Source organism: Balaenoptera physalus, assembly GCF_965194825.1.
Source record: "Balaenoptera physalus genome assembly, chromosome: 2".
In the NCBI taxonomy this organism is placed as follows: Eukaryota; Metazoa; Chordata; class Mammalia; order Artiodactyla; family Balaenopteridae; genus Balaenoptera; species Balaenoptera physalus.
The window spans coordinates 172,566,892-172,590,046 of NC_138883.1; the positions used below are offsets into that span (position 1 = coordinate 172,566,892).

A 23,155-nucleotide genomic window follows, 5' to 3' on the forward strand; every position below is an offset into this window, starting at 1 on the left:
GTTTGACATGAAATCAATTCAGTGTCCCAGGGTTGAGCAATAGGGTCACCCCCTGCTGTCTGCTTTCTCGTCCACCATTCGGCCACTTCAATTCTCAAAAGCTTGGCTCTCCCAGAACAAGGAGAAAAAACCCAGCCAATTCTGTTCCAAGGTTGACTATCTGATTTTAGAAGCTTATGAGGTGACGCTTAATTGAAAACAATAAATTATTTAACTTCCTTATCGGTAAAAAGAGAAGGCTGGACCAGATAACCCTTGAGATCCCTTCCTGGTTCTAACATTCTGATAATACAGAAGAGCTCGGCTGATCTGTCACTCCCCACAGCACGGGGGCTTCTGACCCAAGGCTGTGGAACTCTGGCCCTACCATCAGGGCCAGACAGACCACGGAGGCGCCCCTAGTATGTTCCACGCACACCCCACCTTGGTCTCCACTCCTCCTCGTTCCTGTTCCCAGTGCATCACGTCTGCGCTGAGCAGGCTTTCTGCTCGCGATGCTGCATTTCCCCAGATGCAGCCACCCTCCCTCGAGTCCCTCTGGAAGAGTCTCAGCCACTTGGTCCAGGGCTAGAGCTGTCCACATAGGATGGGGCGCGGACTAGACTTTATTAAACCAAAACTCCCAATTCAGGGGGCTCCCAATACTCTAGTCAAGAATCACACATACACCATATACGATCAATAAGAACAAAGCATTGTTTATTCCTCTTCGCATAAAATCACCTACAACAAGTAGATATTACACTATAATTAAATTAATTCAAGTCTGACTCCTGAAACTACCCTGAAATCAAGCCACAATTCAGCCCTCTTAGGACTGGTTCAAGACGGCGGAGTAGAAGGACGTGCGCTCACTCGCTCTTGTGACAGCACCGGAATCACAGCTAACTGCTGGACAATCATCGACAGGAAGACACTGGAACTCACCAGAAAAGATACCCCACGTCCAAAGACAAAGGAGAAGCCACAATGAGACGGTAGGAGGAGCACAATCACAATAAAATCAAATCCCGTAACTGCTGGGTGGGTGACTTACAAACTGGAGAACACTTATACCACAGAAGTCCACCCACTGGAGTGAAGGTTCTGAGCCCCACGTCAGACTTCCCAACCTGGGGGTCCAGCAACGGGAGGAGGAATTCCCAGAGAATCAGACTTTGAAGGCTAGCGGGATTTGATGGCAGGACTTCGACAGGACTGGGGGAAACAGAGACTCCACTCTTGGAGGGCGCACACAAAGTAGTGTGTGCATCGGGACCCAGGGGAAGGAGCAGTGACCCCAGGGGATACTGAACCAGACCTACCTGCTAGTGTTGGAGGGTCTCCTGCAGAGGCGGGGGGTGGCTCTGTCTCACCGTGGGGACAAGGACACTGGCAGCAGAAGTTCTGGGAAGTACTCCTTGGCGTGAGCCTTCACAGAGTCTGTCACTGGCCCCACCAAAGAGCCCAGGTAGGCTCCAGCATTGGGTGGCCTCAGGCCAAACAACTAACAGGGAAGGAACCCAGCCCCACCCATCAACAGTCAAGTGGATTAAAGTTTTACTGAGCTCTGCCCACCAGAGCAACAGCCAGCTCTACCCACCACCAGTCCCTCCCATCAAGCCTCTTAGATAGCATCATCCACCAGAGGGCAGACAGCAGAAGCAAGAAGAACTACAATCCTGCAGCCTGTGGAACAAAAACCACATTCACAGAAAGATAGACAGAATGAAAAGGCAGAGGACTATGTAACACATGAAGGAACAAGATAAAACCCCACAAAAACAATTAAAGGAAGTGGAGATAGGCAACATTCCAGAAAAAGAATTCAGAATAATGATAGTGAAGATGATCCAGGACCTTGGAAAAAGAATGGAGGCAGGCGCTTCCCTGGTGGCGCAGTGGTTGAGGGTCTGCCTGCTAATGCAGGAGACATGGGTTCGAGCCCTGGTCTGGGAGGATCCCACATGCCGCAGAGCAACTAGGCCCATGAGCCACAATTACTGAGCCTGCGCGTCTGGAGCCTCCGCAACAGGAGAGGCCGCGATAGTGAAGAGGCCCGCGCACCACGATGGGGAGTGGCCCCCGCTCGCCGCAACTAGAGAAAGCCCTTGTGCAGAAACGAAGACCCAACACAGCCAAAAATAAATATAAAAATAAATAAATAAATAAATAAATAAGATTACTATAAAAAAAAAAAAGAATGGAGGCAAAGATCGAGAAGATGCAAGAAATGTTTAACAAAGACCTAGAAGAATTAAAGAACAAACAAACAGAGATGAACAATACAATAACTGAAATGAAAAATACACTAGAAGCAATCAATAATGGAATAACTGAGGCAGAAGAACGGATAAGTGACCTGGAAGACAGAACAGTGGAATTCACTGCAGCAGAACAGAATAAAGAAAAAAGAATGAAAAGAAATGAGAGACCTCTGGGATAACATTACATGCACCAACATTCACATTATAGGGGTCCCAGAAGGAGAAGAGAGAGAGAAAGGATCTGACAAAATATCTGAAGAGATTATAGTCAAAAACTTCCCTGACATGGGAAAGGAAATACCCACCCAAATACAGGAGGAAGTGCAGAGAGTCCTAGGCAGGATAAACCCAAGGAGAAACATGCTGAGACACACAGTAATCAAACTGACAAAAATTAAAGACAAAGAAAAATTATTAAAAGCAAAAAGGAAAAAACAACAAATAACATAAAAGGGAACTCCCATAAGGTAAACAGCTGATTTCTCAGCAGAAACTCTACAACCCAGAAGGGAGTGGCACGATATATTTAAAGTGATGAAAAGGAAGAACCTACAACCAAGATTACTCTACCCAGCAAGGATCTCATTCAGATTTGACGGAGAAATCAAAAGCTTTACAAATAAGCAAAAGCTAAGAGAATTCAGCACCACCAAACCAGCTCACAACAAATACTAAAGGAACTTCTCTAAGTGGGAAACACAAGAGAAGAAAAGGACCTACAAAAACAAACCCAAAACAATTAAGAAAATGGTCATAGGAACATACATATCGATAATTACCTTAAACGTGAATGGATTAAATGCTCCAACCAAAAGACAAAGACTCGCTGAACGGATACAAAAACAAGACCCATATATATGCTGTCTACAAGAGACCCACTTCAGACCTAGGGACACATTCAGACTGAAAGTGAGGGGATGGAAAAAGATATTCCATGCAACTGGAAATCAAAAGAAAGCTGGAGTAGCAACACTCATATCAGATAAAATAGACTTTAAAATAAAGAATGTTACAACAGACAAGGAAGGACACTACATAATGATCCAGGGATCAATCCAAGAAGAAGATATAACAATTATAAATATATATGCACCCAACATAGGAGCACCTCAATACATAAGGCAACTGCTAACAGCTATAAAAGAGAAAATCGACAGTAACACAATAATAGTGGGGGACTTTAACAACTCACTTACACCAATGGACAGATCATCCAAAATGAAAATAAATAAGGAAACAGAAGCTTTAAATGACACAACAGACCAGATAGATTTAATTGATATTTATAGGACATTCCATCCAAAAACAGCAGATTACACGTTCTTCTCAAGTGCGCATGGAACATTCTCCAGGATAGATCACATCTTGGGTCACAAATCAAGCCTCAGTAAATTTAAGAAAATTGAAATCATATCAAGCATCTTTTCTGACCACAACGCTATGAGATTAGAAATCAATTACAGAGGAAAAAAACGTAAAAAACACAAACACATGAGAGCTAAACAATATGTTACTAAATATCAAAGAGATCACTGAAGAAATCAAAGAGGAAATTAAAAAATACCTGGAGAAAAATGACAACGAAAACATGATGATCCAAAACCTATGGGATGCAGCAAAAGCAGTTCTAAGAGGGAAGTTTACAGCAATAAAATCCTACCTCAAGAAACAAAAAAAATCTCAAATAAACAATCTAACCTTACACCTAAAGGACCTAGAGAAAGAAGAACAAACAAAACCCAAAGTTAGTAGAAGGAAAGAGATCATAAAGATCAGAGCAGAAATAAATGAAACAGAAACAAAGAAAACAATAGCAAAGATCAATAAAACTAAAAGCTGGTTCTTTGAGAAGATAAACAAAATTGATAAACCATTAGCCAGCCTCATCACGAGAAAAAGGGAGAAGACTCAAATCAGTAAAATTAGAAATGAAAAAGGAGAAGTTACAACAGACACCGCAGAAATACAAAGCATCATAAGAGACTACTACAAGCAACTCCTATGCCAATAAAATGGACAACCTGGAAGAAATGGACAAATTCTTAGAAAGGTATAACCTTCCAAGACTGAACCAGGAAGAAATAGAGAATATGAACAGACCAATCACAAGTAATGAAATGGAAACTGTGATTAAAAATCTTCCAACAAACAAAAGTCCAGGACCAGATGGCTTCACAGGCGAATTCTATCAAACATTTAGAGAAGAGCTAACACCCATCCTTCTCAAACTCTTCCAAAAAATTGCAGAGGAAGGAACACTCCCAAACTCATTCTATGAGGCCACCTTCACCCTGTTACCAAAACCAAAGATACTACAAAATAAGAAAATTACAGAACAACATCACTGATGAATATAGATGCAAAAATCCTCAACAGAACACCAGCACACAGAATCCAACAACACATTAAAAGGATCATACACCATGATCAAGTGGGATTTATCCCAGGGATGCAAGGATTCTTCAATATGCGCAAATCAATCTATGTGATACACCATATTAACAAACTTAAGAATAAAAACCATATGATCATCTCAAAAGATGCAGAAAAAGCTTTTGACAAAATTCAACAGCCATTTATGATAAAAACTCTCCAGAAAGTGGGCATAGAGGGAACCTACCTCAACATAATAAAGGCCATATACGAAAAACCCACAGCAAACATCATTCTCAATGGTGAAAAGCTGAAAGCGTTTCCTCTAAGATCAGGAACAAGACAAGGATGTCCACTCTCGCCAGTCTTATTCAACATAGTTTTGGAAGTCCTAGCCATGGCAATCAGAGAAGAAAAAAAAATAAAAGAAATCCAAATTGGAAAAGAAGAAGTAAAACTGTCACTGTTTGCAGATGACATGATACTATACATAGAGAATCCTAAAGATGTCACCAGAAAACTACTAGAGCTAATCAATGAATTTGGTAAAGTTGCAGGATACAAAATTAATGCACAGAAGTCTCTTGCATTCCTATACACTAACGACAAAAGATCAGAAAGAGAAATTAAGGCAACAATCCCGTTCACCATTGCAACAAAAAGAATAAAATACCTAGGAGTAAACCTCCCTAAGGAGGTAAAAGACCTGTATGCAGAAAACTATAAGACACTGATGAAAGAAATCAGAGATGACACAAACAGATGGAGAGATGTACCATGTTCTTGGATTGGAAGAATCAATGTTGTGAAAATGACTATACTACCCAAAGCAATCTACAGATTCAATGCAATCCCTATCAAATTAACAACAGCATTTTCTACGGAACCAGAACAAAAATCTTAAAATTTGTATGGAAACACAAAAGCCTGAATAGCCAAAGCAATCGTGAGGGAAAAAAACGGAGCTGGAGGACTCAGACTCCCTGACTTCAGACTATACTTCAAAGCTACAGTAATCAAGACAATATGGTACTGGCACAAAAAGAGAAATATAGATCAATGGTAGAGGATAGAAAGCCCAGAGATAAACCCACACACCTATCGTCAACTAATCTATGAGAAAGGAGGCAAGGATATACAATGGGGAAAAGACAGTCTCTTCAATAAGTGGTGCTGGGAAAATTGGACAGCTACATTTAAAAGAATGAAATTAGAACACTCCCTAACACCATACACAAAAATAATCTCAAAATGGATTAAAGACCTCAGTGTAAGACCGGACACTATAAAACTCTTAGAGGAAAACATAGGAAGAACACTCTTTGACATAAATCACAACAAGATCTTTTTGACCCACCTCCTAGAGTAATGGAAATAAAAACAAAAATAAACAAATGGGACCCAGTGAAACTTAAAAGCTTTTGCACACCAGAGGAAACTATAAACACGATGAAAAGACAGCCCTCAGAATGGGAGAAAATATTTGTGAACGAATCAACGGGCAAAGGATTAATCTCCAAAATATATAAATAGCTCATGCAGCTCAATATTAAAAAAACAAACAACTCAATCAAAAAATGGGCAAAAGACCTAAATAGACATTTCTCCAAAGAAGACATACAGATGGACAAGAGGCACATGAAAAGCTGCTCAACATCACTAATTATTAGAGAAATGCAAATCAAAACTACAATGAGGTATCACCTCACACCGGTCAGAATGGCCGTCATCAGAATATCTACAAACAACAAACACTGGAGAGGGTGTGGAGAAAAGGGAACCCTCTTGCACTGTTGGTGGGAATGTAAACTGATACAGCCACTATGGAGAACAGTATGGAGGTTCCTTAAAAAACTAAAAATAGAATTACCATATGACCCAGCAATCCCACTACTGGGCATATACCCAGAGAAAACCATAATTCAAAAAGAGTCATGTACCACAATGTTCATTGCAGCTCTATTTACAATAGCCAGGTCATGGAATCAACCTAAATGCCCATCAACAGACAAATGGATAAAGAAGATGTGGTACATATATACAAGGGAATATTACTCAGCCATAAAAAGGAATGAAACTGGGTCATTTGTAGAGATGTGGATGGACCTAGAGACTGTCATACAGAGTGAAGTAAGTCAGAAAGAGAAAAACAAATATCGTATATTAATGCATATATGTGGAATCTAGAAAAATGGTACAGATGAACCGGTTTGCAAGGCAGAAATAGAGACACAGGCGTGGAGAACAAACATATGGGCACCAAGGGGGGAACGTGGTGGTGGTGGCGTGATGAATTGGGAGATTGGGATTGACATATATACACTAATATGTATAAAATAGATAACTAATAAGAACGTGTCATATAAAAAATAAATTAAATTTTAAAAAATTCAGGGTTTCCCTGGTGGCGCAGTGGTTGAGAGTCTGCCTGCCAATGCAGGGGACACGGGTTCGCGCCCCGGTCTGGGAGGATCCCACATGCCGCGGAGCAACTAGGCCCGTGAGCCACAACTACTGAGCCTGCGCGTCTGGAGCCTGTGCTCCGCAACAAGAGAGGCCGCGATAGTGAGAGGCCCGCGCACCGCGTTGAAGAATGGCCCCCACTTGCCGCAATTGGAGAAAGCCCTCACACAGAAACGAAGACCCAACACAGCCATAAATAAAAAATAAAAAAAAATACAAAAAAAAAAATTCAGCCCTCTTGCTTCTCCTCTAGTTTCTCTTGACATATCTTTGTCTTCTCTATAAATCCACCTTCTTCCTGCCAACTCCCACCAAAATCCAAATACATAGGAGCTTCAGAGAGTCAATGACAGTTCTCTCTCATTGCCTTACGTGCAGAAAATCACCGTCTACTCTCACAGACTACTCGTAAGAAGATATATTTTTGCTACTTCCTGTCTGAAGAATGTGTGGGCAGTGTGTGACAGAAGGCTTGAACACGTACATACCCGTGAATCTGGTAGTTCCCCTTGCAGGAATTACTCCAAGGAGGTAATAAGACAAGGACACAAAACATATAAGAATATGTGTAAGAATATTTTATGTATGATTTATGATAGTGAAAAAGGAAAGAAACCACTTAAATGTCTAATAATGCGATACAATGCAGCTTTAATAAAATCATATTGTTAGAATAAATAATGAAAGGGGAAATAGTCACGATGTGTCAAATGAGAGAAAAATTTCAGGTTCCAAAACAGTATGTCCTTTATTTTCTGGTCTGTGCGTTTGCATGAACAAAAGCTATTCGGAGTGTCATCTAATGACCAGCAGTATCCGCATCGCCAGGGAGCTTGTTCAGTGCAAATGCCCTAGCTGAAAGGCACTGGATCAGAATCGCTGGGGGGAGGGCACAGAGATCTGTTTTTTTGTTTACTGTGTGCCCCACCACCTCTGAGGTAGATACTAAAATTTGCCCCATTGTGCAGATGGGGAAATTGAGGCCCAGAGAGACTAGGTAACTTACCCAAGGCTGCAAAGCCAGTAAGTGGCAGCTCGCACAGCTAGCTCCAGAGTCCACACTCCGCACCACTCTGCTCTAGGGCCTCTCTAGGATAAATCTTATATTTGGAAGTGTACTCTGTGCTTCTTCCCCTAAATCAACAGCATGATGCATTCCACCCATCCTTGTGTCTTCTTCCTAGTGTTTCAGCACTTCTGTTACAAAGTTACTGATGGGGGAAAGAGGCGTTGCCACTATCACTGGCACCACCATTGACAAACCTCGTGGCGAAGACCTGCTTGAAGTCTTTAAAAAGACGGTTTGATTTAAGTGCACATTAAATACCAGCCCACATTAGCAGAAACCTTAACGCCCTTGAGTGACAGCATGGAGCGTGATATGGGTTTAACACGGAAGGCCTTCCTATCACCAGCTAGAGTGGGGCTGTCACTGGCGATTCCATAAACACCCTTGACAAACCACCCGGCCTATCGTCTTTGAAATTATGCAACTTTTGATCAATTTCTTTTACTTTTTTGGTTTCTGCGTTCAAAATTTGCAGGTAACGTAATACTTCAATTTTTATATGCTGCTATGTTATATTCACAAAATTCAAATTTGCAAACCAACGCCACCAGCCTTTATTCCCAAACTGCAAATTTCTGCATAAAGGAGCCTACCTTGGCACATTTACTGTATGTGATTTTCCAAGGCGGAAACACCTCAGTCATTCATTTCAGGAGACTACAAAGGGGATGGGTGATCTGGGAAGATGGTGGGTTTAGGCCTGGTCCCTCCTGAGAGGAAGGAAACCACACAGACCAGAAAAAAAAACTTCCTGCTGGAATAGCTTTCAAAGCCCTCAAATATTCCTGTCTTCAGGAGTGGAATAATAATTCCATAAAACGCATGACCTGGTCCTGCTGGGCACCCACACAAATATTTTCAAAAGTGGAGACTATCTTCAAAAGGACTCAATTTAGAAAGAGCAGAGACCATCTGTTCAACTTCCCCAGCACCACACATGAGGAAACTGAGGCCCAGAGACACGGAAGCTTGGCTACGTTCACAGAGAAGGTGGCCACGCCTGGACTGAATCCTGGGTCTGCCTCTGGCCCTCACTTGGCGGGACCCCACCACCTCTCCCACTTCTGACTCCGATACTGAATTTTCTAAATTGATTTTCTACATTTCCTACTCATTTTAGGGGGGGGGGTGTTTTTGATACTAACATCACCATTAACATTACCTCTTGATCAATAACTGGATGGCATCTTTGAAGATGATACTATGTTTCTGTTATAAGTATCCACACTTCCATCTGCTTCTATATCCTGCCAAATTCCAGAAAACTACAAAGACACTGTGATGATTAAAAAAAAAAAAAAATGCCTCTTAGGGTAGGAGAAAACGACTCATTTGCCTTTTTTTTTTTTAACCTGATATTGACACTGCGTAACCATAATGTTAAAAACCAGTGACTGCTCAGACACAGTGACTTCAGACACCCTCTTTAGACTCTCCGTCTTATCCTTCTCCTATTAAAACCTACCCCTCCTCAAGCATCAATAAACTACTGGATCAAATCAAATAAACTACTGGAAAAGTGAAGATCAGCCCTACTGACAACAGGAGAAGTAAAGACAGGCCTTACTGACAACCGACCCCAATATGCCATCAGGACATAAAGAAAGCTCAGCATAGGACCCAGACGCTGACCTCCACAAAAATGAATGGCCATCCTCCTTTCTCACTAACCTGTGACTGCTAATTCTTTACTAAGTGACAACTCTAACCCCACTTTAATGTCCGGCCTCCTATATAAAAATTGTTAAGATACCCAATCACTGAAATGTGCCTGCTTCCCGACCACATCCAGCCCGGGTCTGGCCCCGTTTCTCTAACCCCACCTTCAAAGCACCCAGCATAAGCAGAGACCCAACTCTGCCTCTCCCAGAGAATCCCAGCACTCTTCCAGGCTACACGCGCCCCGCTGCAGAAGCTAAATGAACCGAACCTCTCTACAGTGACACGTGCATTCCTGGCGGTTGCTGGCTGGTGGGATTCCACACTCGTTTGTCTCCCTAAGTTACTAGTAACATGAGATAGAGTAGAAAGAACCTCAAATAAAAGGTCCACAAACCTAAATCCTGACTTATCCCTTCTCTAGGTCTGCTTCCTTGCTGGTAAGAAGACATCCAGTTATCCTGTATTTTACAACTTTCCATCTCAAATACGCTGTATTTCAGCCATATTGTGGGTCAAATAGGTTTATTTCCATTGAAGAAGGTGCTCTGACTTCCACTCACTCAACATAACTTTTTCACTTTTGAAATACAGCACAGTTAGAGTTTGTCTGGAAAACTTTTTTCACTCTTAAAGAGATCTTCATGTGAGAAACAATGCTTACAATTATGTGTTTTTCTGAATGGTTAATTAACATGTTTCATAATTATACAAATATAAGTTGACTCTTATTTGATTTCTGCTTCCACAGTGAAAAATTAGCGTGAGGATTGGGGCACGTCTCCGTCTGGGTCTTGGAAGGACCATCTGGCACTAACTAAACCTCAGAGAGCAGCTATGGGCACAGCCCAGCTACTTTTAATTAAAGTCTGTTTTCCCACCTACCCCTCTTCTGGTTACCCCGTGGGCTTTCTGTGAACAACAAAGAGCCAGTCTTTTTATGAGGACACCAAAACCAAGAAAGGATTATTAAGCCCACCGTTGTCAGCAAGGCCAGAACCATGAGTGTCCCTCCTTTGTATGAGCCTCAGGTCAGGCCCTAAAGATCTAGGGAGGAGTGAGACATGGTCCCTGCCATCCAGGGCTCACAGCTAGCGGAGAAGACAGGCCCACAATCACTAGTGTGATACACACACGTTGAGGGTGGGAAGCCCGGGGCGGTCTCTGGGAGAAGTTCTTCCTAAGACTGTACCTCCTTCCAGCTCCAAAAGGAGCAAGGTTCTCCCCTTGTGACTCCATCAATGAGGATGCTCTGGGCCACACGTAACAACACCTGCCTCTAAGGAGCTGCAACCACAGGGGCTCGTTTTCACCTCTCATAAGAATGTGGTGTCAGGCTGTGCAAGGCTGCTTCAGAGCTCAGTGGTGTCATGGGGGCTCTGGGGTCTTCTCATTGCTCTGCTCAGCAGCCCCAGCACCTCCAGGAGGAAGGGCAGACTGGGAAAGCCCCCCAGCCCTGGGTCTCTTTATCCTGGAGGGAAGCCACTCACAGAAGCTCCCGGGGGCTTCTGACACCTCACTGGCTAGAGCTGCGTCCTGTGATCACCATAGCAACAAAGGATGCTGGGAAAATGGGGACATGGCATTCCAGCAGTGAAGAGGGGACAGCAGTGGCTGTTAGGTAGACAACCGACCCTGCCACACAGAGACGGTTATGGGCGGAATGTGTCCCCCAATATTCCTATGTTGAAGCCCCACCCCCCAATGTGACAGTAAGTGGAGGTGGGGCCTTTGTGAGGTGATTAGGAGTAGAGGAGGGCATGAGGGCGGGGCCCCCATGATGGGACTAGTGTCCTTATGGGAGGATGAGACACCACAGCTGGCATCTCCCCCTACCCCTGCCATGTAAGGACATGGTAAGAAGGCTGCTGTCTGTAAGCCAAGAAGAGAGCCCTCACCAGGACTCGAATCAGCCAGCACCCTGATCTTGGACGTCCAGCCTCCAGAACTGTGAGAAATAAATATCTGTTGCTTAACCCACTCAGCCTATGGTATTTTGTTATGGCAGCCCGAGCTGACTAGGACACAAATCCAATTCAACTGTCTTCAAAGGCACTCCAGCCTCCTGACAAGGGGTTCATCAGGCCCCTCCGGGTAAGGTCAGCAGCAACTCTGCACCTCAGCTCCAAAGCTGAAAGGGAAACTAGAGCAACGATCATTTCTTAGAAGTGTTTAGTCCTCACAGCATCTGTAATAAAGCTGCAGTAAGCAACAAAGACGGGGGACCTTTTATTGGGAGCCCTTTCAGCCTTTAGCTTTGCCTTCTACACAAAACCTCCCTTTCTGAACTACCGGGATTTGGGCAAAAGTTCAAACGCAAACACATTTGTAGCGGGTGCTGGCCCCGGAACAAGGGAGTAAACTACGCTGACTCTTAACTTTCTCTGCTTGAACTCCACGCATTAATTCAACTCCCTCAGGAGGCTTGTCATTCTAGGACGCCAGGCCTTACCATTTTCCCACAGGCTGTCCTTCAGCCACAGGAAAACACAAACAAGGCACCCCCAGCCCCGTGGGGCTGTCTACGCACCCTAAACAGTTATTTCAGTCACCCCCATCTCACAGGCCCACCCAGCCCGGAAACTGGATACAATCTCCCTTGGGCCTCCACTGGAGCCCTTTCTCTACATGCAGTAATAGGCAGCGGAAAACTTCCAAAATAAGAATGGGGAAAAATTGACAGCAACCTACTTGGCAAACAAGGAACACAGAAAAACAAAAGCCTAAAAACAAGGAGCCTGCATTTAAACCAGCAGATACCACGTGCCATGATGTCTGAAAAGCATAACAGCCTTTCTTCTTGCTGGAATGGAAGGGGGCTCACTGTTAATTAGAAAATAGTCAAGATTTCAAAAATTTATCTATTCCTAGAATAAACAGAGGCCTTAGATAATCACTTACTTGAGTAATGAGCAACAGATACACCAATCACGTTCCAGATCCTATAGAAGTTGAGTGGTATCATTCATCTTCATTCCAACAAGATGTTTTAAGGGTGTTTATGTTCAAACATAAATTGTTTTAAGTACAACTTATATGACGACTGCAAGACTCTCCTGTTTACTTAGTAGCTTCCATCCTCAAGGAAATTCTCTCTTAAAATAAAGCCTTAACCATCACCCCTTCCTCCCCGCATCCAAGTACGCAGAACTCGAACCACTTACCACTGCGTCTACAGCCCCCAGGTCCTCAGCCAACAGGGATTAGGACGTGTGCCCTGAGTACCAACACATCCTCCACCAGGCTACTCACTCTGGCATCGCAATCAAATCTGCTGCTAACCAACAATACTATTTGCTTTACATGTTTTCCCCAAGTCTTACACAACTGCAGCAACAGTACTGATTAAGTAAAAGAACAGGACAGGCTGGTAACCAGTAAACGCTCTGCCCGAGCCCAGTTCCACAGGAAATGGAGAACTCGGCTTCTCTCTCTTTCTGAAGTTACCCAAGTTGGAAATGTTTTCATTTCTTTTGTTGCAACAGGACTCCTTACTCAAGAACTCGGCATCCAGAAACTTCCCATCAGCTTCTGACTACTCTCACAGCTCTTGTCCAAAAGTTCAGAACTTTAACTGTGTCTGTTTTAAACTCCACACATAATAGAAGCTTCTGGTTAATTAAACGAAAAGGGCAAGGACAAATGACATATCAACACATCCATAATGAAAATTTGTCCTCTACTTACATCCGGTTATAAAGGAAATCATCAGTTGCTTCCGGAAGAACAGTTATAAAATAGTTTAACAAGAAACTACAGATGTATCATGACACCTAACTACTTCCCTTATGCCTTAAAAAAACAAAACAAACAAACAAAAAAAGAATCTGAAAAGCTTAAGATAGGATAGTTTTACCTACGTCAATGAAGTATTCAAAAGCAAAATGCAGCCAAAGGCCATGAAAAATAAAATGCTTCTTTTAAAAAGTTTCCAAGGTAAATTCAATGGACAAAAATCTCTACCCTTTAGTTTGTAATCTTACAAATGTCAAACTGAGTAAGAACCCAAGTATTTAAGAGTCCAGTTTAAGATTTTTAAATTCAGCCTACAGTACAAAATCTACAAACACAACAGTACATGTGACGTGATAATTAGGAAGGACCCCATCAACTTTATTTTCGTAATTTCATCCATGAAGCTTCGGAGCTGAAGTCATAAACCTTATTTTCTTTCTTTCTTTTTTAAACAGGTTTTGTGTGTGTGTGTGTGTGTGTGTGTGTGTGTGTGCGCATGCGTGTGTGTTTTGACTGTGTTGGGTCTTCAATGCTGCGTGCGGGCTTTCTCTAGTTGCGGCGAGCGGGGGCTACTCTTCGTTGCGGTGCGCAGGCTTCTCATTGTGGTGGCTTCTCTTGTTGTGGAGCACAGGCTTCAGTAGTTGTGGCGCATGGGCTCAGTAGTTGTGGCTTGCGGGCTCTAGAGCACAGGCTCAGTAGTTGTGGCGCACGGGCTTAGTTGCTCCGTGGCATGTGGGATCTTCCCGGACCAGGGCTCGAACCCGTGTCCCCTGCATTGGCAGGCGGATGCTTAACCACTGTGCCACCAGGGAAGTCCCAACCTTATTTTCCATTTATAAAATATATATTAGCTCTGGGGAAAAAAAATCTGAGTTACCACTGAGTGTTCCTAAATTTCATTCTGTGAGCCATGTAGGGAAACCAATGTGAAGGACTCAGTGGAACTTCCCTTCTATGTAACATTTAGACTTGCTCTAAAGCTGATAAACTTCCTAAAATACCTCAGGTCCATGGCTTTCAAACTTTTCTGTCTGTAATCCTCTTTATACACAGGGACCCAATAACACATCACACTAAAATCAGCTGAAGTAAAAGTTTCCAGAAGCAACACTAGTCTTATGCTACATACACTCTGATATTTTTCAGTTTCTTTTTTTTGGTAATGCTTCTTGTGACCCACTAAATTGATTTCGTGACCCACTAATGGATGCAGCTTGGAAAATCCTGTCCTAATTCATTTACTTAAACTTGCCACCATCACCTGGCAGCACTCCGGGTACCACGGAAAGCACCTGAGAACTTCCAACAGAAACATAAACTGGATGAGCAGCCAACTGTCACCATCCCTTCCAAATGGGAAGCACTTAAAACCATGACCTTTTAGAAGTTTATTTGAGCTTCTATTACTGCTACTAAAAAGTCATCTCCTCTGTCTGATCTTTAAAATATCCTTATTCCAATCATTAAAGAATAACCTCAAATCCTCCTAGCTATATGTGAATGAGTAAAGAAACACAAAGTAAAGATTACTTAGAGAATTATATTTGTTCATAGTTCAGTAATAAGCCTTTTTCCCTGTGATGATGAACATGGGGAAGAGAGATCACCGAGGCAGTATTTTCTCCCCTTCTTAAAGTGTTTTTTTAAAAGCAGTTTCAATAGTTTCTCTATCCATAGATAAAATGATAGCCATAGTACATCAATATTTAAAGCTAACTGTAATGGCATTTGCTTCTTTGTTAAAAACTACAGTGTAACTCAGATTCTTAATACCAAAACAATAATTCTAGGTGCATATTTTTTAAGAAGCAGGACAAAATTCCACACACTTAATTGGAGTTAACAATGGGTAAGAGGAAGTTCTCCAGTCCCAGGTATCTGCAACCCAACCGCCAAAGGCCATTTACACACGCATGTGGGAAACAGGCGGAAAATGGTAAGGGAGACAACTAAGAATTGATGTATTTTTCTTCCTGGTGAAAAGAGACATGGCGACAGTAATGGTGGTTATGAAACAGTAGAAAGAGCTAAGCTTTCACGTCTGAGAAAGTCAGAGCCCGCTCTGCCACGTACTAGCTGGATGACCTTGGTTCAACAAGAAAAATACTTAAAATAATTATTCAATAAATATTAGCTGTGGGCTGGGCACAGTCCTAAATGTCCACATGCATCACCTCATTGAATTTTCACAACACTGGAGGTAGATTCTGAGGGCCAGAGGGGCTAAGGCACTTATCCAAAGTCATACAATTAGTCATGGGAAGGCCAGAGTTCAAACATAAGCTAACTAATTTCAAAACCTTTGTTGGGGGTTTGCCTTCTGAGCCCCTCGTTCCTTATCTTTCCCTCTCAGGGTTGCTGTTTGGATTAATGACTGACTGTTAATAAGGACTCATCGCACACACCCCCCAGCCAGTATCTCAGCTGCCATCAGCACAGGTCACCAAATTTCTCAGGTAATCGGGCTTCACCTGTTCAAAGTCAGAAGCTTCTTATCTTTTGTTCAAAGTCAGAAACCGTATCTTTTTTCCTTCTACCCTCTCACTGCTCCACCCTTCAAACACACCTCCCACACAAATACCTATTACTAACCTTAGGAAATATGTCCAATTTCATCAGCACTGCAGATAGAGTATATAACACCTCCCATGAGTCTATTTACTAAGGGAAGGGAGGTGGGTGTCCCAGGTTTGTAAGGCAGGGCAAAGTTGTCAGACTTCATTCAAAGCCAAGACAATGACAGGCAGAGAGCCACAAAGGCTGGGACTCAGATGGGGCAGCAGGAGTGCCCTAGAACAATCACTAGGATTAAACTGTATTTACCCTACGAGGCCTTGACCAGGGACAGAATAAAGGCAGGGGAGCGACTGAGCCAGTTGTGGCTTGGGGATCTGGCAGGGGCAGGGCCTCAAATATGCCAGGAATTCTGCTGAGGGCAATAAACAATCTCACAGTGGAGGGCAGGATTGCATTAAATCAGTTTTCGAAAGAGGAAGTACCAGGACCAAGTAGTTAATAAGTGTCGACAGAATGTTTCAAAATAGGGCTACATTTCTCCCTTGCTTTTCTGTCCACATCAGTTGGCAAATGCTACCTCCCTCCACTTCCTTATCCCAAAAAGTGGGTAAACAGAAGCACCGACAGGCTGTTCCATGGAAAGAACCAAAGCACATCAACCAATTTAACCCAGTTGATGAAAGACACGTCGATAATACACCATCACCTAATCACTGAATCGGGCCTTTTTTGTAAAACGGCAAATTAGAGGTAAGCTGTGTGAGTATGTGCCCTCAAGGTGTAACAAGTCAGCTGTATACGTTAGACTTAAATTGTTAGTTGTCATAGCAACAGTGGACAATAATGCCTGCTCAGATTGGTATTTAGCAGTTCACCTCTTTGTTTTACACTATACGCCTATCACTAATTATATAAACTACTTTCCAAGTATTAAGAAATAACTAGTTTGGCAAACCAAAGGGGAATACAACACAGGAGCCTGACTTGGATAAAGGCACCCGTAAGTCTAAAGGACATACATTGAATTTATGAATGTTCAGAAAACAGGACATTGTTGCCATACAGCTATTTAATAATCTGAAGAGATACAGCGTCTTTTTACCCTTAGGAAAAAAATTAATTATGAAACTAACTACCAGATTAAATAATATCATCTAACAAAAGTAGATTCACTAATACATCCATTATTTTAATAAAATACTGATGACATTATGAATTTAGAATCATTAAATGTCACTCCCACTGACATTCTAATTTTTTTTTTTAATTTTTATTGGAGTATAGCTGATTTAGAATGTTGTGTTAGCTTCTGCTGTATAGCATAATGTTTCAGTATACATATACATATACCCACTCTTTTTTAGATTCTTTTCCCATGTAGGTCACTACCGAGTATTGAGTCGAGTTCCCTGTGCTATACAGGATTCATATTAGTTAACTATTTTATATATAGTAGTGTGTATACCCACCGACATTCTAATTTAAAGCCTGATCATAAAACAAAGATACAAAGTATCCTAGACTAACATTTTTATTTGCCTTTAATCTAGTTTTATTTTGCCTCATTCTCATTTTTTAAAATAAGTTCTGCTCCTACCTCACTAGCAAGAAACAAATTTTTTGCTTTCTCTTAAAATGGTCCACTGCAGATTTAAAAAGATTCAACTCACTGGCTTGGAATAATTGGACATTATCTATTTCCTCATTACATCTGGTACTAACCATTTTCTTTACAATTAACGTAAACAACGTGTTTCGTCAAAAGGCACAGGTCCCAGCACCAAAAATGCCAGGTCCCGGTCCCAGCTCAGCCACCGACAGGCTCTGCGCTCTCAGCAAATGGTCCTGCCCCTTGGGGTCAGTTTCCTCACCTGTGAGCCCCAGACCAGAGGACCAGAGGCTCTCACTAATCAGGGCAGTCTGATCTAAACTTGCAGACTTTTCTTGCACACACACACGCACGCGCGCACACGCACACACACCGACCGCACCAGGCAACACAGTCAGGCTCCGACAGAGACAGGCCTTTCGAAGCCACACACACTACCCCATCCCTCCCAAAAAGGGAAACGTGAGCAATCTGCTTTTTGCCCATCTGCAACTATAATACAGAATAATAGGGTGAATCCTCGGAAGATTCACGACCAGAAGAAATCCCGACGAAAGCTTGTTTCTGAAATGCAGCCCCTCACTGCCTGTGTGCTGGGACTTCCCATACTTGCAGGCAGACCAGTAAGACAGCATAGCGCTCCTCTCTCAGCGCTCCACATAAAAAGGAGCACTGTTGGATTAACGACGATTGCTTTAAAGAGGCCTTGCAAAGGGTCCTTCTCTGTCATCCGAAACAACTGATTTCATCACCCGTAATTTGCTATCAGAAATTGACATTAAAGTAGTCCATGTTACTCTTCCCAAAAGCACAGAGGATCTACAAGTGCCGATCGCGGAGTTTCTGGATGGTTCCTGGCGTGGCCTGGATGCTGTGACTGAAAACGGAAATACATCGGTCAGCACTCAGCTTGCCAGCCATCGGCCGGGTCACAGTATTCTCATCGGTCACAGCCCAGACGAATGACAGCTCTGCACTTGACACCACAAAGCTGTGCCAGCCTCTGGCGAGATCAGCCACCTCCTGTGTGCTCTTCTTGCCGGGAGCCTGTAGGATGTGATCAGGGCCACCAGCCTGGCCTCACGGTTCAGCTGCAACGTCATTTCAGGTTGAAAACTCAGAAGGTCTCGTTGTCATTAGTGCTTCTCAAATACATCCAGACACCAACATTTCCAAGGCTAAAAATGCTCTCCTGATGTTTTCTTCATTGTCAAATAGAAAAATGTTAAAGCAGGAAGCTTGCACTAAGAATTGATCTTCTGCCCGTGGGATTGCCTTAAAATGTAACTTAGGTCAGGTCACTCCCCAGAAGCTTCTCTAAGCCCCTGACCATGGCCGTCACTCCCTACCTGACCTGACCCGGGCCTACTTCTCACACCCCGTCCCCTGCATCTTTCCGTCTCTCCCTGCAACCTTGCTCCCCGCCCTCCAGCCCTGCGGCCTCCCTTCATTTTTCACCTAGTCTGTGCTCACGCCAGCACCCCCTCCAACCCATCCCATCCCATCCCAAATCTCTCCGTACTACTGGCTCACCCTTGAATCTCCACTCAAACATCACCTGCTCAGATCACCCCACCTAACTTGGGTCCTTCCACCATCAGTCTCTGTCCTAAGCTCGCATCCCACCCCTCACAGTCTGGGGAACTGCTCGTTTTTACTGCTGGGCACATGTTTTTTGATCATCTTCCCTCTAGATATGAAGCTACCTGAGCGTCGGGGCCATTGCTCTCTGTGCACCACTGTATCTCCAGGGCTTACAATTACTAAATGTTTGATTATCACTTGTTAAAGCAATTCAGTGTCTCAGTAAATTTTGCAGGGTTAGAAAAGATGCAGCCCATGAACATTTTTCTTTGTCCTAAATTGGTCATGGACCAATAAAAAAAAGTATTCACTTGTCTTGGGCAAAATTAATTTCTACTCTTTCTATTTCTCCCCACTAAATATCCACCCTGTGGGTCTGTGCACTCCTGCAATCTCCTGATTTAAATGGGAGTTTTAAAACATTGAAATTTGTAATAGAAACTCTGTTATCAATGACAGTTTGGTTCCCAGGTAATCCTTAGAAATACTAGCCCTCCTTCCTGTTAACATTTATTCAGTGCTTACTATGTTCCAGGCACCGTTTTTGGTTTTTTGGTTTTGGTTTTTGGCCGTGCTGCCCGGCATGCGGGATCCTAGTTCCCCGACCAGGGATCGAACCCGTGTCCCCAGCAGTGGAAGTGCGGAGTCCCAACCACTCGACCGCCAGGGAAGTCCCAGGCGCCATCTTGAACACTGCGTTTTTCACGTCATTTGCCTTCCGAGACAGTCCTATGATGGAGGAATTACTGTCCTTATTGAAAGAGGAGAAGCTGAAGCCCAGGGATGTTATAAACAACTGGTGCAAGGTCGTGCAGCTGGAAGAGCCTCGTCAGCCCAGTGGGTCTGCCGCCAGCGTCTGAGCTCTTTACTGCTGTGTGATGGTGTTTTTATCCCCTGCGAGAGAAGTCCACTACTAGCAGAAAACAGAAATGAGGCAGAGCCACCTCTTCCTGTTTTGGAGCCAGGCAAATCTTTTTTTTTTTTTAATTTTTAGAAAAAAAGACTAAATTCCTCTTCGGACCCACGCTCCCTCAGTCCAGGTAATTCCCTCCGGGTTTCCCCAGTGCATCACGCTTCCCTCACCTCCCCCATCAATGCATCTTTATGCTTTGAAATTCACCACAGGGTCCCTAACCGCTCTCCTCCCCTGCCTGCTTAGCAGAAGCACACGCACGCGCACTCACAAACAACTTTCCAAATTCCTATTTACTTCACCCTGTGGTGTAAAAGGTAAATAACTACTTGACCTTCCTAGCGATGCCAAAATGCATAACATATAAAAGGTTACTGGGCTTCCCTGGTGGCACAGTGGTTGAGAGTCTGCCTGCTAATGCAGGGGACACGGGTTCGAGCCCTGGTCTGGGAAGATCCCACATGCCGCGGAGCAACTGGGCCCGTGAGCCACAGCTGCTGGGCCTGCGCGTCTGGAGCCTGTGCTCCGCAACAAGAGAGGCCGCGATGGTGAGAGGCCCGTGCACCGCGATGAAGAGTGGCCCCCACTTGCCGCCACTAGAGAAAGCCCTCGCACAGAAACGAAGACCCAACACAGCCAAAAATAAAAGTAAATAAATTAATTAAAAGGTTACTGATTCACAAGGTACCGTCTGAATTATTACACAGCCAGAAAATGACTAAACTTGGATGGACGTTTCAAGAATTGTCCAGGAAGATAACTAAACAGAGAGGTCAACGGGCAGTGCTCACCTGGTCCCGGTTTTCCCAACCGCTTTCCTTCCTGCGATTCTGCACTCAGACCAAGCTGCTGGTAACTGTGCTGCTGGCGATCGCAGAGAGGACTGGAAATCCGGGGGCTGGATGGGGAGTTGAGCAGGGAGATTCTAAATCTAGCGGCTGGAGCTGGAAAACACCTACACTTTGCTGCTAGATTTTAAGAAACACTTCAACACCTTTATAATATGTTCTCCCAGGTATAAAAATGTGCCCAAAGAGCTTGAATTCTTATTAGCTGCCAAGAGCTAAACGTGAAAAAAAAAAAAAGTCCAAAACAGCAGATGAAGATGCAGGGGGAAGAAAAACAACTAGTGAGTTTGGTGGGTCCATCTCAGCAAAATAACACCCTCCCCCCGCCCCCCAGCGAAAAGGATAAGCTGCTTTTGTTTATTTACATGTGGACAAACTGGCTTAAGTTAACTTCCATTTTCCTTCAAACACTACAGCTGTGGTTTCCAATCCTCCCCGGTACATCAGAATCATCTGTGAAACTTCAAAAAAAAAAAAAGTGTGTCCAGCTCCAGTAGAGAAGCACTAAAGGAGCGCCCATCATGATCAGCCACACCTCCAGTGGGGTCTGGGCCATAACACAACCAGGGAAAGAGGGAAGGCTGGTCAGGACAGCAAGAGCCACTGCTCCATCTCCAAGAGTCTCCTCTCCCTCCACCTCCAAGGCCAAGCAGCTGCACCACCCATCCATGCATCCATCCATCCATCCACCTATCCATCCATCCACCTATCCATCCATCCATCCATGCATCCATGCATCCATCCATCCATCCATCCACCTATCCATCCATCCATCCATGCATCCATCCATCCATCCATCCACCCATCCACCCATCCATCCATCCATCCATCCATCCATCCATCCATCCATCCACCCACCTTCGCTGAGCACCTCTTGCGCCAGCACTGAGTACCAGGACACATGGCAAATAACACTGGCGGACCTGCCCTCCAGGAATTCCATTCTAGGGGAAACCACACCAGGGAAAGTGAAGTTACCCTTTTCTTCAAAAAAAAAAAAGCAACTAAAAAGGTTCCCACGAGCAATTTCAATCAGTCTTATTGAACTGAAGTCCTTTCAGCCCACAGCTGCTCATTCGGTCATCAGAGAAGTGTTGTGTTGTGCTGTGCTGCAAGAACTGGTAAAAGCTGTCTACAAATGTGAAGAAAATTGTGTTCGTTTAAACTTCAACATCCTCCTTCCCAAGCTGAAACACTCTAGTTCATTCAATGTTCACACCATCTCCAGGTTTCCAAATCCACAACCCCTGCCTGCACAGTCTCACTTCAACCCGCAGGTCAGGACTATTTCACACAAGGCTTCACTCAGTGGCTTCAGATCGAGACAATCAAACAATATTAATTAGCTCAGGGCCCCTATGTTCCCCACATCCTCGGAATGGGTAAGCGGAGTGTTCCAAAATCAAGTCTGTCCCATCAGCATTTCCTATTTTTTCTTTTATTTTTTTTCATTTGGAACAAACGCCCATCACAGGCTTAGGGAATATAAAAGAAGTACAAGAATCCCTTTTAAGAGTATTTAGTCTTTTTGTAAAAACTAAATCTACACAAGTAACATGAGCATCACATAACACTACATCTTGATTCAGAACAAAATTGTAGACAGTAGGCAAAACAGATTAGTCAGAGTGTGAAACTCCACTGAAGCAAGCCTCAAAAGAAGGGTGTGACCAGGCGGAGTCAGCAGTGACCAAGCAGGGGATTTGAAGCAGCAGGAAGGGCCCACGGATGGGAGAAACAATGGAGACACCAGCCTGACTGAAACAAGGGGACTGAAGGGGTGAGTGACAGGAGATTCGGCTGAATCAGTAAGAGGAGCAGGTAACCCAGGGCTCTGAAACCAGATGTGGTTTCCCTGTGACATGGTCAGTGAGACAGAGGTGTGGCAGGTCCCCGAGAAGGAGCAGGCATGACAGAAGCTGTTTTAGGTACCCAGATAAAACAGCTGCCATCAATTCTGATGGAGCCTCTGATAAATGTCTGACACACCAAGTTATTTTCAACAAGAACTTTAAGCCAGGTTGTTCATACCATTTCCATGCCTATCATCAAAAAAATCACATTCCAGTATGCCAAAGTCCCAGTATTTACAAATGAGAAATTCAAAACAGCTTCCCATCAACCTCCCTGGGATCTTCA

The 23,155-nt window shown here is 43.7% G+C and overlaps 1 protein-coding gene across 5 annotated transcripts in view; it reads right to left on the minus strand.

Moving 5' to 3' along the window:
- Nucleotides 1-23,155, minus strand: part of FAM107B (family with sequence similarity 107 member B) — a 219,513-nt gene that overhangs the window by 26,364 nt on the left and 169,994 nt on the right. The window contains exon 1 of one of the 5 annotated variants that reach the window (XM_082452941.1): nt 16,138-16,389. The exons of 3 other annotated variants lie outside the window; for them this stretch is intronic. The gene's annotated coding sequence lies outside the window, so the exon portion shown is untranslated. Of the gene's footprint in view, nt 1-12,974; nt 13,224-16,137; nt 16,390-23,155 lie in introns of those variants that run through there. One more of the 5 variants, XM_082452940.1, reaches the window with a different exon arrangement.